Source organism: Copadichromis virginalis, linkage group LG3 (genome assembly GCF_057382275.1).
Source record: "Copadichromis virginalis isolate Kocher_CV1m ecotype Utaka linkage group LG3, C_Virginalis_male_GT1.1, whole genome shotgun sequence".
Taxonomy (NCBI): Eukaryota; Metazoa; Chordata; class Actinopteri; order Cichliformes; family Cichlidae; genus Copadichromis; species Copadichromis virginalis.
In genome coordinates this window covers 912,179-929,087 of record NC_140620.1, presented here as the reverse complement: position 1 = coordinate 929,087, position 16,909 = coordinate 912,179, and the positions used below count along the sequence as shown (strand labels likewise).

General features: G+C 40.6%; 1 long non-coding RNA gene across 1 annotated transcript; it reads right to left on the bottom strand.

Annotated features, from left to right (window-relative positions):
* Window positions 1-5,418: 5,418 nt before the first annotated feature.
* LOC146712192 (uncharacterized) lies at window positions 5,419-6,142 on the bottom strand. Its single transcript, XR_014919019.1, has 3 exons — window positions 6,043-6,142; window positions 5,804-5,938; window positions 5,419-5,524 (listed from the first exon to the last, which is right to left on the bottom strand). It is a non-coding gene; the product is annotated as an uncharacterized LOC146712192 (long non-coding RNA).
* Window positions 6,143-16,909: the final 10,767 nt, after the last annotated feature.

Genomic DNA, 16,909 nt, shown 5'->3' with positions numbered 1-16,909 from the left:
GCAAAAATTGCAAATAAACAAGACAACACAGTGCAATGGAAATGTGCAAAATGCTAAGTATTTTGAAAAGTAACTTGGTGTGTGTGTGTGTGTGTGTGTGTGTGTGTGGGTGTGTGTGTGTGTGTGTGTGTGTGTGTGTGTGTGTGTGTGTGTGCGTGCGTGTGTGTGTGTGTGTCAGTCCAGTCTCTGCGTGTTCAGGAGTCTGATGACACGACTATGTCAGTGTCCTAAAACTACAGCAACTTTATCATGTTTTTTCAAGTTTTTCAAAGTAAAATGATCCAGCTGATGTTTGTCTCGGGTCTCCTGGCACCGCTTCACAAATATTGCTGTGAAACTTCATTTATTATATTTTTTTGTGAATATTTAATGAGTGATTTCCTAATATTAAACATTTTTTCCTAAGTGAAGAGAGAGGTGAATAGCATGTGTTACAATCAAAGCAGTTTACTAACAGTCACCAGCTCACGTTCCATGGGATCCAGAAGCTGCTGTAAATGTTCCTGACTACAATAAAGTTGTGTCATCAGCAAAGAAGATACACCTCAGAGACATGAGACTGAACATTAACCTGTAATAAATAAACAAACATGGTCCCAGTACCGAACTGTCTTTGGATGAGAGTGCAGAAACATGAGTGAGACTCCTTTATAATCTGGTTATTTCTGCTTTAACAGCAACGATAAAAGGAGGAAGATCATCAGGACGCTGCAGCTGCTTCACTCCAAAAACTCTAAAATGACCTGTAATGATACCGGCAGGAAACAGTCACAAAGAAACCCAACAGAGTGGAACTGATCTCAGCAGCTGGACGTCTATTTTAGCTCTTCTGGAAACAGCTCAGTCAAACCTGAAGTGACAAACTGGGACTTCTGCTTTTCATGCACAAACTGCTTCCATCCTGCCCGTGAGCTGCCTGTGAGGCCATGAACCTGCTGCTGTGATCTCACACACACACACACACACACACACACACACACACACACACACACACACACACAATATCATTTTATTCTGTCTTTGCACATTGCACTTTATGTCGTCCTGTGTTGATTGTCTGTTATATGTAGGGATGGGTAACGGTATCCGGTGACATAAACGGTAGTAACCAGACCGAAAAGCAGCGCACATTTCGGTGCTTTTTTTTCCTGAGATGTGATACACTTTGGATTCTAGCCAATCATTTTACCTTTCCAAGGATAGTAGGCGGGCCCAGGTACGTACGTTCTTTTAGAGCAGAGCTACAGATTAAAAAGGCGAAGTGGTCAAAGTCTGGCTGTACTTCACAGCAAAAGATGCAAACTCAGCATCAACAAGTGCTTTAAGCTGATACTGTGATACTGTCAAAGGAGGTAACACCTCGAATCCGATGAAACACCTGGCGACGCATAGCGTTTTTTTAAAAGCCGAGAAATGCGCCGTATTTGATAGCTTGCTGCCAGACCTCACACCGTGCACGTCGGGTGGGTTGCCAGTTATCGGACCCGGAGCAACATCCCCCAAAAACCCGAAGAGGAGAGTCCTGGCCCCTAGCCCTGCCAGTGTAGCAGAAATGATGAGGATGATGATGCAGCAGCAGCCGTTCTTCTCTGTGTGAGTAGCTTAATGTTGTTCGTGTGTAATTTACGTTGAGTAGGCTAACCACGTTATTACATTAATGCATGTAAGGTGAACTAGCAAACATCATCATAGCTACATGCGGCTGTCCTCTTGTTTGATGGCAGATGCTCCCTTCACCCTGGCCAAAAAGGCTAAAATGACCAAAGAAGTGTGGAAAGAAGTGGAAAACAGCTAAACATGAGAGGTTTTTGGACAAAGTTTGTGTTTTTTCCATTGTTTAAGCACTGCTTCCAGCCAAGAGTGATACCATATATGCCCCATAGCTGCAGAAAAGGCTAACATTGTTATCTTTTTACAAAAAAACAGCTGAACATGAGAGGTTTTTGGACCAATTTTGTGTTCTCCATTCTTTAAGCACCGGTTCAGCACCGTTTAAGCAGGAACATTGTGTACTGTACCTGGACATGGTTGTGTAACACAGTAACAGGAAAAAACAATATTAATTATTATTAATTACAGAATATATTAATGGGCCAATAGGTTCGACTATAGAAGCACAGGGATGTGTTTTAATGAGACACAGAGACAAGAATGTAACTCAAAAGAACAAACCGGCTTTAGTGAAATAAAGCATGAGTTTGACAACCACAGGTTAAAGGCGATTTACAATTGTAGAAAAGAACAACAAATGAAAGCAAAGTAAAACACATAAAAATAGTAACTTTTGATCTCAATGTTGGGACACCCTAGTAACCTGCCTCCTTAACTGTTATAGAAAGCAGATTACACAAATTCAGTGTTCATTCAGATGAAAATCTCACACACCTTTCACATGTGGAGAATGTTCTACACAACAGCTTATCATTTAAAGTCCCAAACAAACATGTCCAAGGGGTAAAGTCCAAAAACTCCCAGGGTGTGAAAGAAAATAGGGGTGAGAGAATGTCAGTCAGTGGTGTTATAACCAGCTGTGTGTGAAAGTGTGAGTGATACAGTCCTACCACAGCGCAAAGTGCAGCAGATCATCAAGAAAGAAGCGAATCTCAGTCTTTCAAAGTCCAGGTGGGAAGGCTCGCACCTCAGGAGCAATCCAGTGTACAATAAACCAGACCTGTCAACAGACAGGGTCAGCAACTCAAATATTAATTATGCTGTTCTAGCTTTAATTCACAACTTAGAAGTTTGATGACGTCATATTTGACCTAAATGACAAAAAATAAAACATCTCTCTCATACAAACTATGCATTAATGCAACGTATTGTAAAACACTTTTCCAAAAAATATATGAAAACATTAAACCTTACAATCCAACTAAGTTATTGCAAATGCGACAATTATAAATCAAAACAATTTAGAGAAATTCAGTTACTCAACAATAAAGTGCAAAACAACCTAAACTAACTGAGACATACAGTATGTGCTCACTGATCTCAGCGCATCGTGGCCGAACACAGTGGTATGGTGTCTCTCAGTCAGAATCCGTATGGGGTTAGAACGATGCCACCTTAAAATGAAACTGAGAAAAAAATATTGTAACTGAAATAAATGTATTCTTGTATTGAAAGTTTAAAAAAAAATGATAGTGAAAAAACAATTAATTGAAACTACATTTTTTGTATCGCTTACAATTTGTTTTTCAGTTTCAATCTGCTGGCACTGTCCGGGGGCGCGCTTGAGCTACATCTGGTGAAGTTGTGCCATAAACATCCTGTTTATGGCACATTAGTATATGTGAGGGAGCAAACTCCTCAAGATGGGTGGTGACCATGGTAGCCATTTAGAAGTCGGCCATCTTGGATACAACTTTTGTTTTTTCAATAGGAAGAGGGTCATGTGACACATCAAACTTATTGGTAATGTCACAAGAACAACAATGGTGTGCTTGGTTTCAACGTAACTTTATTCTTTCATGAGTTATTTACAAGTTTCTCTTTGTTCACAGCCATTGACATGTCGAAGAGGTTAACGTTTCTCGCGGTTAGTATCATGGTTGCTAGGCAACCTGAACAGCACGCCTCTCACTTCCGCACTTCTTGTACTTATAGTACGCACCGTACGTAGTACGCGTAGTGCGCGTAGTGCGCGTACTTCAAGCATGCGACCCTGAATTGGGACACAGCCCTGGAATCGATTAGTCACTTCCGGAGTACTTCCGGTAAGGTCAAAAGGTCAAGGCTAGGGTCATCAATCAAACTCGCATTCTTGAGTGACACAAGCAGGGGTGGTTATCGCTCTGTGGAAAAATTAAATAATTATAACTTAAGCTGTCAACTGACCATAGTTGGTTTTAGTACATAAATATTGGGCTGACTGTGTTTCTGCCCATATGGAAAAGAAATAGGAAAAACTTATAAAAGACCTGCATAAGATGTGGCCTGCTTCATATAGTGAATCATATCAGGCTTACGTGATTTACTCATGAAAGTGGCCACTTTCTCATTACTTTCACATAAGTATCCAAAACATACATGTTTCATTTATATGATTTTTCTAGGCATCTTATATCTGTTTTCACTCTTGTGTGCTGTTCATACAAGTTTTTTTTCTTTAGCATTCTGCAGTGCATAGGCAGCGTGAGCTAGTGCATGAGGTTGAGAAATACTTTATTATACGTTTTTAAAAGTTTTAAATTGTGTAACAAAAAAATATACAAATACCAATTTAATAATTGTTTAAGTATTATTAAACAGCACAAGACACAATAGTAGGAATATGCTTGTTTGATATTTAGCAGAACAGTGTCCAAGATGTTTACTGATATACTTTCTTGCATTTGAAAATCACCGTTGGACTGAGTTTAACTGCATTAGAAGAAATGCTGATAGTTATTTTTTAGCCATACTTATAGTGTTTAAGTGTTCTACTATAAATCTCAAGTTCAAGGATGATAAAACATTAGCAAAATTTAAAATAGTAAGCTAACACAAAATTTATATATATTTTTATTTTGTTAGATTTCAAATCTTTTTCAGTGGATAAACCATTAGTATTGCTCACTCAGGAAAAATGAAGTCATCTGTAGTACTTTGTACTCACAATGATTAAGTCGTCCTAATTTAGTCATCAGGCGTTGTTAGTGTCTCTTTGTTTTCTAGGCAATGCGTTTGCATACGTTTTTTAAGCTCAGAGAACTAGTTAGATTTTACAGTGAGGATGTATGTGATATTTAAGAGCACACTGATAAGCATGAAGCATTTAAATGCACAGACCATTTTGATTCAATGCTTAAGATTTTAATGATGAAGAAGATGAGAAACAACAATTCATTCTGGGAAACAACGTTTTGCTAAAAGCATTCTTTCAAGTACACATGCAGTCTGCTCCTGTTAAAAGAGCAACTCCAGTTTATGTCACTTGTCGCTTCATTCCTTATGCAGCACTACAGTAAAAGAAAAGAAGTAAATCAAATCAGAACCAGATTCTTATTGTGATATATTAGAGGATTTGCTCTGTCGTCAGGTAGGCCACGCCTTCACGAGAGCCCAGGAATCAGCAGATGGCCCTGACACAAATAAATGGGTATTGGCTGTCACATCTCCCATCATTCCAACACTTGCTTCCTGTAAGTACACAAAATCAGCATGAACTGAAATCACAATCACATGGAGAAATGATCACTGATCTAAATATGCTGTTCTGTATAACAACAGCACCTGACACATACATGTGTTTAGTATTGCATCAAAACACTATGTAAATAATTAATATGATGGAAAAATGTACTGCTGACATTTTTTCACTCATCACTGTTTGTCACATTAAATGCATAAAGATTATTTGGGGGATTCTGGGTATTGTTTCCTTTTTTCTTTAACATTTATAGTGCTCTTACATTGTACTTTTAGGTTTACCTGAAGAATTCACCATTAAGCAATGCTCGTTTCCCCCAACGTTGTTAGGTTCTCCGTGACACCACTGCGTAAATGTGAAATAGGTTCCATCAATCCAAAACCAGTAATTCTCCTAGAAAACAGAAAAACGTAGGCAAGAATATGTTCACAAATAAGCTACAGTTCCAAGTTCTAAATGTGCATGTAGATACAATAATATGAAGAAGGAATTTTAAAGTCTTGAATAATCAGATCCCATCTTAAAGACCTCCATATCTACTGCAGGTGGGAACTAATCCCTGAGCCTGGTTCTGCCTCAGGTTTCTTCCTGTTAAAAATTGTTTTTCTTCCCCACTGTCACCACGCGCTTGCTAATGGGGGAGGGTCCTCTGAATAATGATAAGTGATATACCTGTTGACCATCTGAGCCACCAACCCATGTTAGTCCACTTTCACGAGAGGCACTAGATATGACGGCTCGAATGAACTGGTACTCGTCGTTGCTGTTTACAGATGCCAGGTTTGCATTCAAGGACTGGCAGATTCGCTACAATGGAAATCAACAGACTGAGTTCATAGAAATGACAACGTAAACAGAAAGAGTTAAGATTGCACAAAGGATAAATGATAAATTCACATCACTGCTTTTACCTGCGCCTGAGCCCAAGTCATTTGACGGTTATCGTAGAGAAAGCATCGATTCCCATACTGAGTCCAGCCGCTTGGACAAGATGCTGCTCTCTTCTCAACATGATGTTCTCCTGAAGACAATCAAAGAATATTGAGCTACTTTACTGTGTCGGAAAAGTTTTTAAAATAAAAATTCATGAAAAATGTGTTTTTATCTAAGTGTTAAAGATGAACTTTTTTAAGCTATAAATGTACTTGTCCATCACACATGAAAACAAATTTATGAAAGCTGACGTAGGAAAGCTGATGTACTGATGATAAAAATGTGATTAGTTTTGGTTTCAAACCTGAAAAGTCCACTGACCTGCTGAAATTGATGCCTCTGTCCCATTACTGGCCACTTCATCTGGAAGTGCTAGACAACAGCAAATGTTGATTTTCATTATAATTTTCAGTTTAATATATTCATGCATAAGATGTATAGATGATGCTCAGTATACTGGAATACTCACCAGCAGCAGTGCCCAGAGCCACCATTGCGCAGAGAAGTGTAGACACAGTCAGCAGCTTCATGGTGATGTTTAGCATCTCTGTACAAATCAGAAAATTCAAAGTAGGTCGTTTATGAAAGAAAAGATAGACAATAATCTGACACTTCCCAGCAAGCATTTGATATAATACCTTATCTTCCCTGTTATCAGTGTCAGCTTGTAACTTCAGCCTTCAAGTGTGCAGGTGCTGAACCGAACACCAGCACTTATATACTGTTTCTGTACCTTCACTCAAAACCAAGAACAAACAGACTAAAATACACTGTTATTTATTTTAGCTCCATGCTTGCTGGCATTTCGCTTTATAACAATGGTTTTTACCTCCACCCAGATAAAATGTCACTGCTGTTTAATTTGTCATATTGACTGATGGTCAACACAGAGATACATAACCTCATCTTTGTGTCACACTGTTGTTTTGCATGGTGAAGGTAGCTGTCTTTTACTCATCATTATCCACACTAGATGAAATAAAACATGCCAACAGTGTGTTCCTTTGTTCTTCCCAGTAATGACTGGGGACACCCCTGAAATTGGGGAGCAACCTGAACAGTGATTTGGTGAACAGCCAATTGGAAAATGAGACAGAAAAGGACAGTTTAGAATGACTTCCATGTAAAATAAAAGTCATTAGATTATCTATTAGTACACCAACTATATACATTTCAAGTGTGCAAAGAAAGAAAAGAAAAGGAAATAAAATGGTCTCTCAAACCTTTTTGTAGAAGAACACAAAACCCAAGTCCTAACTCAAGCATGGAGCTTTAACAGCAGCCCAGAGGACTCAGCCGAAAACTGCTTGGAAACCAAAAACCTCTGTGAAACGGCGACAGAAGCATCTTTGTGCGTCTGCGGTTCATTAAGTACCTCCAGATTATGGCAAATGTCATCTTGATGATTTTCAAACTCAATATTGCCAAATAAAAAACCAAAAGGATATGGTTCAGTTGGACAACACACACACTTTCAGATTACCAGTCAGTGACATGCAGTAAACGGTGTGGGCTACAGTGTTGAAGACACAGCCACTGTGCATGATGCAGGCACTCAGGTGAGCTATTAAAAATGTTAGCTTCTTATAGTTAGTAAAGCACAAGCTTTTGAAATAAGTGTTTCCTAGCTTTAGTGGTCTTTTGTGCTACTGAGCCACGTGTTTTCATTTAGTAGTCTTAGGCTACGTTCACACTGCAGGCGAAAGCGCATCAAATCCAACTTTTCTGACCCTCTGCGACCATCTATCCCATCATGGTGTGACGCAGTGAAGCTGTCACTAATGCACTAGTGCAGCCTGCCTCACTTTCCCTGTTGCAGTAATGTTGAACCAAATCAGCGCACTTTGCTGAGCTGCACCTGTGCAGATGCAGCTGCAGCTGCAGTGTAATGATGCACTCAGGGAAAGACACTGACTGGCCCGCACAGTTTATTAGCTGCACTCCTGCAGCAGCGCCCAGCTCGTCTGCATGCGGCTCCAACCTTGTGTTTGCTCTCATTTATTTTTCTGGGTTTCTGGCAGCATGTTCATATTTCTAACTTGTGTAATTTTGACAGGATATATTTTTATGGAGAGCAAAATATTTAAAGTTAAAGTTTATTTTTTTAAGTTTATTTAATCTTTAATAATATTCCTGTCTGTTTTTATTCATATTTATGTTTAAAAACATTGTTTTAGTGTTCAATAAATGTTTATCTTGTGTGGCCCGCGACCTAAAGCGTGCCTTGACCTTTGGCCCCCTGTGCGATTGAGTTTGACACCCCTGACCTAGCACGATTGTTGGAACAATACAAGTAAGAATACAAGACTTTAACTATGTCCTTATTGCAGCATTAATGAGCACAATAAAGCCAGCCTACTGATAAACATAACGGCTGTTGAACAGATGACTTGTTTTTTTGTGAGACATAGAAAAGTTCTGGCTTCAGCGAACATGATTCAAGGTGAAAGGAGAAGACGTGGGTCAGGCAGCCAGGAGGAGCGGTGTGCCCCAGAACCACACGAGGAACAGAATCAATCAATCAATCTTTATTTATAAAGCACTTTTCATACAGAGAAAATGTAGCACAAAGTGCTTTACATAGTTAGAGTGGCTCGTGTTCTTGGGTAAGCCACCCCTGCTGATACACGTGTCCTTCAACATGCAAAGTGCTGCTCGTTGCTACATATAACAATTCTGGTGTGTTTGGTCCATTTCTTGGTCTTGGCTGCCCAGCTTGGCCTTACCTTGGCCTCAGAAACATTTCACGTCAGAGAGTACACACCTGTCACATGTACGCCTTTTACTAACACTCAACAAAAGCCTTCAGTAATTCTATATACCTGAAGCTCTCACATGTACACAAGGCTAGTAGGTCATCCTGAGTTCATCAATATATGTTCGTTTCATCTGTCTACAGTCTGTCTGTGTGTGTCTGTGGGAGGTTGTCTGTGTGTGTCTGTGTCTGTGGGAGGTTGTCTGTGTGTCGCACAGAGGCTGAAAGGACTTCATCCCAATAATGTGTTTGTTGACTGTTATTTCTAAAAGCTCTTTGTTTCTCTCACCTCATCCCCACCTGTGAAAAGATGACTGGATTTCCCAGAGTTCGTTCTGTTGGAGGTTTATTTCCTTCTGCTGCTGCTCAGAGATCATCAGAATCTATAAAGGCCTAAACTAACAAGCTTTTCCACTGGGACATTATTTTCAACAGACCTGAACAGAGTATAAGAGGACAAGAGAACATGAGTGTTTGTGTTCTACACATAGAAGTGAAGCTCTATTTGCTGCAAAACAAAGTTGTATAGAAAGATTTTCCATGTGGAAAATTATTGCTATTATTGCCAAATAGCATCTCTTGTCTGGAGAACAGGACTCACTGAAACATTATCCAGAGCTTTTGCTGACACGACATGTTCCAAGTCAAAGTCAGCTTTGTTGTCAGAAACCATGTGTGCAGATAATACACAGGAACTGGAAACTACAGCCTGAGTGTTGCACTAGAACAACGTAAAAACAACATGAAAGATAAAAAGATTCTGAGTTTGAACGTTTGAAAAGAAATGAACTGTGGATTCATTTTAATTGTGAGAGAGCATAGCAACCAGAGATTCTGAAAGAAAAACACATTAGCAGGATTATGAATTGATTTACGTGCCATTGAGTCAAATAATAAACAGTCAATCATTCTGTCTCAGAGCTTTTCATGCTTTCCTCAGCTCCTCCCATCTCTATGTTCAGTCGTACTCACTGCCCATCATCCCAACTCCTGAGGAAAGAAACATAATCCTTGTAATTAGAAGGATGTGATCTCATAGTGTGGCTGTGGTTCAGAAGGGAGCACATCTATCAGTCTGCATGCCAAATATCCTCGGGCACGATGCTGACCCCAGGTTGTTCTCCACAGCCCACTGCAGTGTGAGTGTGGGATAGAAAGCACTTAAAGCTTAAGAGATAAGATAGAACTTTATTAATCCCTCAGGTGGGTTCCTCTGGGAAATTCAGTTTCCAAAAAAGCACAGCACCGACAGAAGTTACAGAGTTACAGAATATTATATATATATATATAATACACACACACACACACACACATATATATAAATACAGAGACAATATAAATAAAATATACAAAGGGGATAAATAGAATAAATAGGAATAAAAATAAAAATACAAGTGAATTGCACATTTCGAGTATTGAGTCTATTGCACCGTTGACTATTAGGAAAAGTATTACACAGTGAGGTGAAGAGGCACTACAGCTTAGTTGTTCCCCCCTCCTTTGTCCTCCTGTCTCCCCTCCCTCTCCCCTCCAGAGAGGAGTTAAACAGTCTGATGGCGTGTGGGACAAAGGAGTTTTTAAGTCTGTTAGTTCTTGTCTTGGGGAGAAGCAACCTGTCACTGAACAGACTCTTCTGGTTGTTTATGGCCGTGTGCAGAGGATGCCCAGCATTGTTCATAATGTCCAGCAGTTTCTTTAGTGTCCTTTTCTCTGCCACTGTCACCAGAGTGTCCAGCTTCATGCCGACCACAGAGCTAGCCCTCCTGATCAGTTTCTCCAGCCTGGATGAGTCCTTCTTTGCTGTGCTGCTCCCCCAGCACACCACAGCATAGAAAAGTACTCCAGCAACCACTGACTGGTAAAACATCCTCAGGAGCTTGTGCCATTAATGAGGCATGTTGTATAAAGTGGTGTGAGTGCTCAGGCAGAGTATAAACAAGCTGAATAAGAAATACTCAACTTCCACAAAATGACTACTACATAATTCATTCTAAAGTTCAGAAGCTATATCTGAATTCTGCACTTATATTCTAATCTCTCTGCCTTATTTAAACATCCACGTTTTCAAAAATCTGTGATAACCTCAATTGTTTTAATAATACATGTCGATTAGCTCTCCATTGTGTAGCCCCTTAAAATACAGCTTATTTCAAACCGTCAATCCTTCCTCTTGGATGCAGGATTATATTCTGTAGGAAAGCTGAACAGATGTGGAAAAAGACCTTATTAACCTTGTTCAACTGACTAAACGCTGCAAGAACATCTTACTTTACTGGCTTGATTAGCAGTGATAAGCACTATACGCACATCTCTGACTGCTTTGTCAAGGAGGGAGTGACAAAGCCGTCCTTCGGTGTAACCCGACCTCAGAAAAGAATCTCCACAGATATTTGCGTGCTCATACTCAAGCTTGATATATTACTCACTGTCTCGTGAAGGTCTGATGATCAGTGTGTCAACGTTTGAAAATTCTCTCCCAAGTTGTGCATTAAGGTGAGCCTGACTCTGTCTGGCTGGTACTCCTCAGATAATATCTGATGTTTAGATCATTTATGATGTTTGTGCTTAAATGGTTTTATTTCATATAAAAACCTACAGTTACAAGCAAAATAGAGTAGAAAGCATTCTGTTAGTTCAGGCTTATTAAAAGCAGAAGAAAATCCAAATCTCTGGTGTAATGCACACACTGCTTCAGTCCTTAAGCTGCAGAAGAAAGGAGAGAATAAAAATGCAGACAAGTAGCGTCTGAGCCGATCACGTTCATCTGTAGTTCAGACATGTGGATTACAAACTGAGTTACAGGTGAACTGTTAGCTTGTTTCAGTGCTGGGATGATAACAGATTATGATAACGACAGATGGAGATTAGCATCATTCATATAAGAACAGGATCCAGATTTCCTCGCACACAGTGAGAGCGACGGTGATCATGACAATCAAAACAAAAGTAGTTGATCAAAGACACGAAGAGAAGAAGAGCTTCATCTGTCAGTGTCTCACACACAGCAAGGACTTCTGAACATTGATTTATGTGTCATTAGAAGTGACCGAGATGCAGGAGATAAACACAACTACAGCACAGAATGATTCTTTTCAATTTTTAATTCGGTTTTATCGCCACTTCACATAATAATACATGATTTACTCTGTGTGCTGGGATATGAGAATGTTTTCAAAGCCACCGTATCAGTTAAAGAACCACCTCTGCATCTGCTACCAACTCCTATTGAACAAACACAGCTCAAGGTCATCACATTAACTAACAGCTGAGTGCTCTGCTGTGTGACTGAAACGTCTCGTTTTATTTCCAGTCTTCATTTCTGTTGCTTTATCCCACAAGTAGTCAGTAGGTATGCAGATTTTATTCCTCAGACTAACTGTGACAGTTCAGTGTAAACTGTTCTTTCAACATCAGGTTTAAACTTCAAAGAGAGACCATCATGTGTTGGAAATTTGGTAATTGAGTGTTGTGCAGTGAATTGTGCCTACAGTTTTGCAAAGTGTGTGTTACAAAATTGCAAACTGAGTGCAAAGCAGTTTTTGTGCTTTTAGTTTTGCAAACTCAGTGAGTGGTTTTGCTATAAGTCTGAATAGTTTTAGAAATTGTGCTGCAGGAATCACAGTTAGAGTTTAAGCATTCAGAAAAAACTGTAAAAGAGGAGATTCAGATTAGAGACCTCTGCTGCCACCTTCTGATGAAGACGCTTTGTTCTCCACACAGAAGTAAAGCTGTGACTCAGTTCTTCCAGGTGATAAAGTATTTTTCATTTCTGTAGTTGGTACGTCGATATACTGAAGTAAATATTAATAATTCATTTTGGGGTTATGTCATATTTATTATTTGGGAATCTGCTACATTAAACATGGCCAAATATTCAAAGTGTGTGTGTGTGCGTGCGTGTGTGTGTGTGTGTGTGTGTGTGCGTGTGTGTGTGTGTGTGCGTGTGTGTGTGTGTGTGTGTGTGCGCGTGTGTGTGTGTGTGTGTGCGTGTGTGTGTGTTTGAAATACAGCTCTGACTAGAGGAGTGGAAGTGCAACCCACCCACCAAATTCAACACTGTGGACCTCCAGCCATCCTTTTAAAGCTCTTGTCCACTCCTTTCTCATTCAGTGTGACTGCTTTTGCGAGGCTGGTCTTAAAGGGTCTCTTGTGTCTGAGGAGAGGATGGTTACTTCCCAAACATTAATGCAACAACAGCACTGCACTTGAGTTTTTTCTGGATGGATCAGAAGATTTGGATTTGCTCCCTTTGCCTTCATGTGAGCAAAGCTCCGTTAAATCTATTCTGAAGTTAGTCTCGTGATTTTTAAACATGGACTCATCAGGATTTGTTCAGTGCTGTAAGTGTGTCAGTCTGGTATCTGAATAGTTTTTGTGTGTCCTGTTGTTTGAATACTTATTTCAAAATCTGATATGGTCCAGAGCCTGCTGAGGTGATGTTCACTGTGAGAGGATGTGGAAGCTTTCTTAGTGGGAAAAGCACAACCAGAGGTGCTGAAGCTCTTCAGATCAAACTGACATTATTGTTGTTTCATCATGACTGGCTCAAACTGAATTGCTGTTGGCTGTTCTTTGTCAGTCTGCGACTGACCTTTGACAACGTTTCTGTATTTTTCAAATGTAGAATTGAGCGTCTGTGGAGGGAGGTTTGGACAGGTGTGACACATTTACTATGATGTACTCACAGCTTGGAGGAAGATGGATTTCTCATCATCTCAGATACTCTTCATCTCTTCTGTGCCCAGCACTCCTTCCTCCCAAGTCTCAACGTGGATTTGTTCTCTGTTGTCTGTCATCATACCCACCCAGGTGTTTTGGAGTCTCCACTGAAGGCTGAAGATGTCGAATCTCAATGCCTTGACATTGATCCCCTTGTGCCTTCATCTAGTTTTTGAAGAGACATTTCCTGGACCGCACTCTCACATGCTCTGTACCTACATCACCATCCCTGAGAGTCGCAGCTTGGCCCGTCACAGGGTGAAGTTATAAGAACGTCTTATTTTACCAAGTCCTCTCTCAGGTTCCTAAATCATTGATGGCATTGAGATAGTTTTTTACAATAATCTCTTCTTCTGTAATATAAGAACCTCTCCTGCTTTTAATGGTACTTTTCATTACTTCCTGTTGCATTCTCGTCCCAAACAGATGCTGACGAGCTGACACAGTCACATGGAAGAGGGAGAGAAATCTGACAAAACTAATGATTTCAGTGAACCTCATGTCTAACAATGACAAATGTATAATAAATAAAGATGAAAGTAACACGTCCTCTTTAGTTTTCTGTGTTACTAATACTCCACTGATCAGATGTCTGAAGCTTCTCCTCTGGCAGGACAGGAGTGAGGCCTGGTCCTGTGAGCCGCTGTGAGGATGTACTCGGGGAAAGGTCACCGGCCTCAGGCTCTTCACCTTTTTAAAGACAAAGCAGTCATTTAGATAGAAGATTGGACAGTGTTCACCTGCACAAAGAGAAATTAAATGAAATGTAATTACTGACCAACACTCACAGTGTTTTCTACAGCTGTGGCCCAACATTTAGAGAACAACAAGTGTTGCTCTTCACACACTTTTAGATCTTTTTGTCAGATGTTTTCTGAAGGATAGAAACTTCTATGTTTCTACAGCATGTGATTGATTATATTTGCTCAGCTCTGAGTTCTAATTGTAGCTGATGTGAAATGACTGAACCATCCTAGTGACAGCTCTGGATCTTAGACTGTAGGATCCACAGGATCCACAGGACTGAAGAGTATCTGCTGCATTTACTCAAAGAGCTTCTGATGGTCCCGTTCAGCTCTTCCAGGTTCCCATCCCAGTGCTGAGGGAATGATCTGTATTCCTGACTGTGAGGAAGAGGCTGGGAACCCTGATTTCCATCCATAAATTCAATCACAGAAATCAGATTCGCTAACAGTCTGAATTTGGAGACCTGACCAGAGTCGGTGCTCAGCTCTGCTGGGTTCACGGAGGCTTGGAGGGTCACTGTCAGATGGTCCACTGGTGATTCTATTATTCCCACTATTCAAACTAAACCACAGCTGAGAGGAAAGAGTCTTGCACATGGTCACATGGTTTGTTTCTGATCTAGAAATAAGTTGATGAGCTCTGAGACTCGCTCATGTTTTCTCTTCTACGGAAACCTTAATATTAGCCATAGCAGACATGCTGGCACGTCTCAGGAGGAGGAGGGCACCAAATGCAGAGGTCAAAGGGGAGCTGAGGTATGTGTGTTTAACTGTGAGGTCACCAGGAGGAGGAGCTGGTGATGAAGAGCAGCCTGTGTGTATATACAGTATAAAGTATTTAGTGTGTATTCAGCCCTGAGGAAGATGAAGGTGCAGCTTTGCTTTGGCCTTCCTCTGCTAACAGCTAACTAACCTCAGCCAGATGTTAAGCAGCTGTTTCTGTCACATTAGAAGTTTATAATGATGATGACCCCGAGCGTGTTTCTGCTGTTCTGATGGATCTCCACAGAGCATCCTGACACATGTTAGCTTCATGTGGGTCAAAGGTCAAAGCTGCTGACTGTCAGGAAGCTTCAGAGAAGCATTAACTTGGCCTCCAGTAACGCTGTGAGGAACCTTGGAGTCATTTTTGACCAGGACATGTCCTTCAATGCACATATTAAACAAATATGTAAGACTGCGTTCTTCCATTTGCGCAACATCTCTAAAGTTAGAAATATCCTGTCTCAGAGTGACGCTGAAAAACTAGTTCATGCATTTATTACTTCCAGGCTGGACGACTGTAATTCATTATTATCAGGATGTCCAAAAAACTCGCTGAAAAGCCTTCAGCTGATCCAAAATGCTGCAGCAAGAGTCCTGACAGGGACTAGAAAGAGAGAGCATATTTCTCCTGTTTTGGCTTCCTGTTAAATCCAGAATTGAATTCAAAATCCTGCTCCTCACATACAAGGTCTTAAATAATCAGGCCCCATCTTATCTTAATGACCTTGTAGTACCATATCACCCTATTAGAGCACTTCGCTCTCGCTCTGCAGGCCTACTTGTTGTTCCTAGAGTATTTAAAAGTAGAATGGGAGGCAGAGCCTTCAGTTTTCAGGCCCCTCTTCTGTGGAACCAGCTTCCAGTTTGGATTCAGGAGACAGACACTATCTCTACTTTTAAGATTAGGCTTCAAACTTTCCTTTTTGCAAAAGCATATAGTTAGGGCTGGACCAGGTGACCCTGAATCCTCCCTTAGTTATGCTGCAATAGATGTAGGCTGCCAGGGATTCCCATGATGCATTGAGTTTTTCCTTTCCAGTCACCTTTCTCACTCACTATGTGTTAACAGACCTCTCTGCATTGAATCATATCTATTATTAACCTCTGTCTCTCTTCCACAGCGTGTCTTTATCCTGTCTTCCTTCTCTCACCCCAACCGGTCGCAGCAGATGGCCCCGCCCCTCCCTGAGCTTGGTTCTGCCGGAGGTTTCTTCCTGTTAAAAGGGAGTTTTTCCTTCCCACTGTCGCCAAAGTGCTTGCTCATAGGGGGTCATATGATTGTTGGGTTTTTCTCTGTATCTATGAAGCGCCTTGAGGCGACTTTTGTTGTGATTTGGCGCTATATAAATAAAATTGAATTGAATTGAATCAGACAAAACATCATGAAACACCCCTCTGACCTCAGAGCTCCAATCAGAGCAGGAACGAGCCATGATGGAGGCCCTGAGGCCACACCCACACTTCCTGTCAGTCACTCTGATTGACAGCTAACTCCATCATGTGATCCTCAGCTTCCATCGTGTCTGTGAAGGTTCAGTCATCCAGGTCATCGTAGTCTAAGGAGCTTGGAAAGAAAAGCGTCTGGACTTCTTAAGTTGCTTGAAGACGTTTCACCTCTCATCCGAGAAGCTTCTTCAGTTCTAAGGGTCAATGGTGGGGCCCACCATTGACCCTTAGAACTGAAGAAGCTTCTCAGAAAAGCATTTCTCTGTGCAATGAAACTCTTTCTTTGCTGTCCACACACAGATGCACGCTAATAAATACTAATAGAACAAGATAAAATACAAATACTATGAATAAATGAGTGGAGACTAAATTTAAGTGTGAGGTAGATGTATGTGCAAAGGAGCTGTGAGCTTG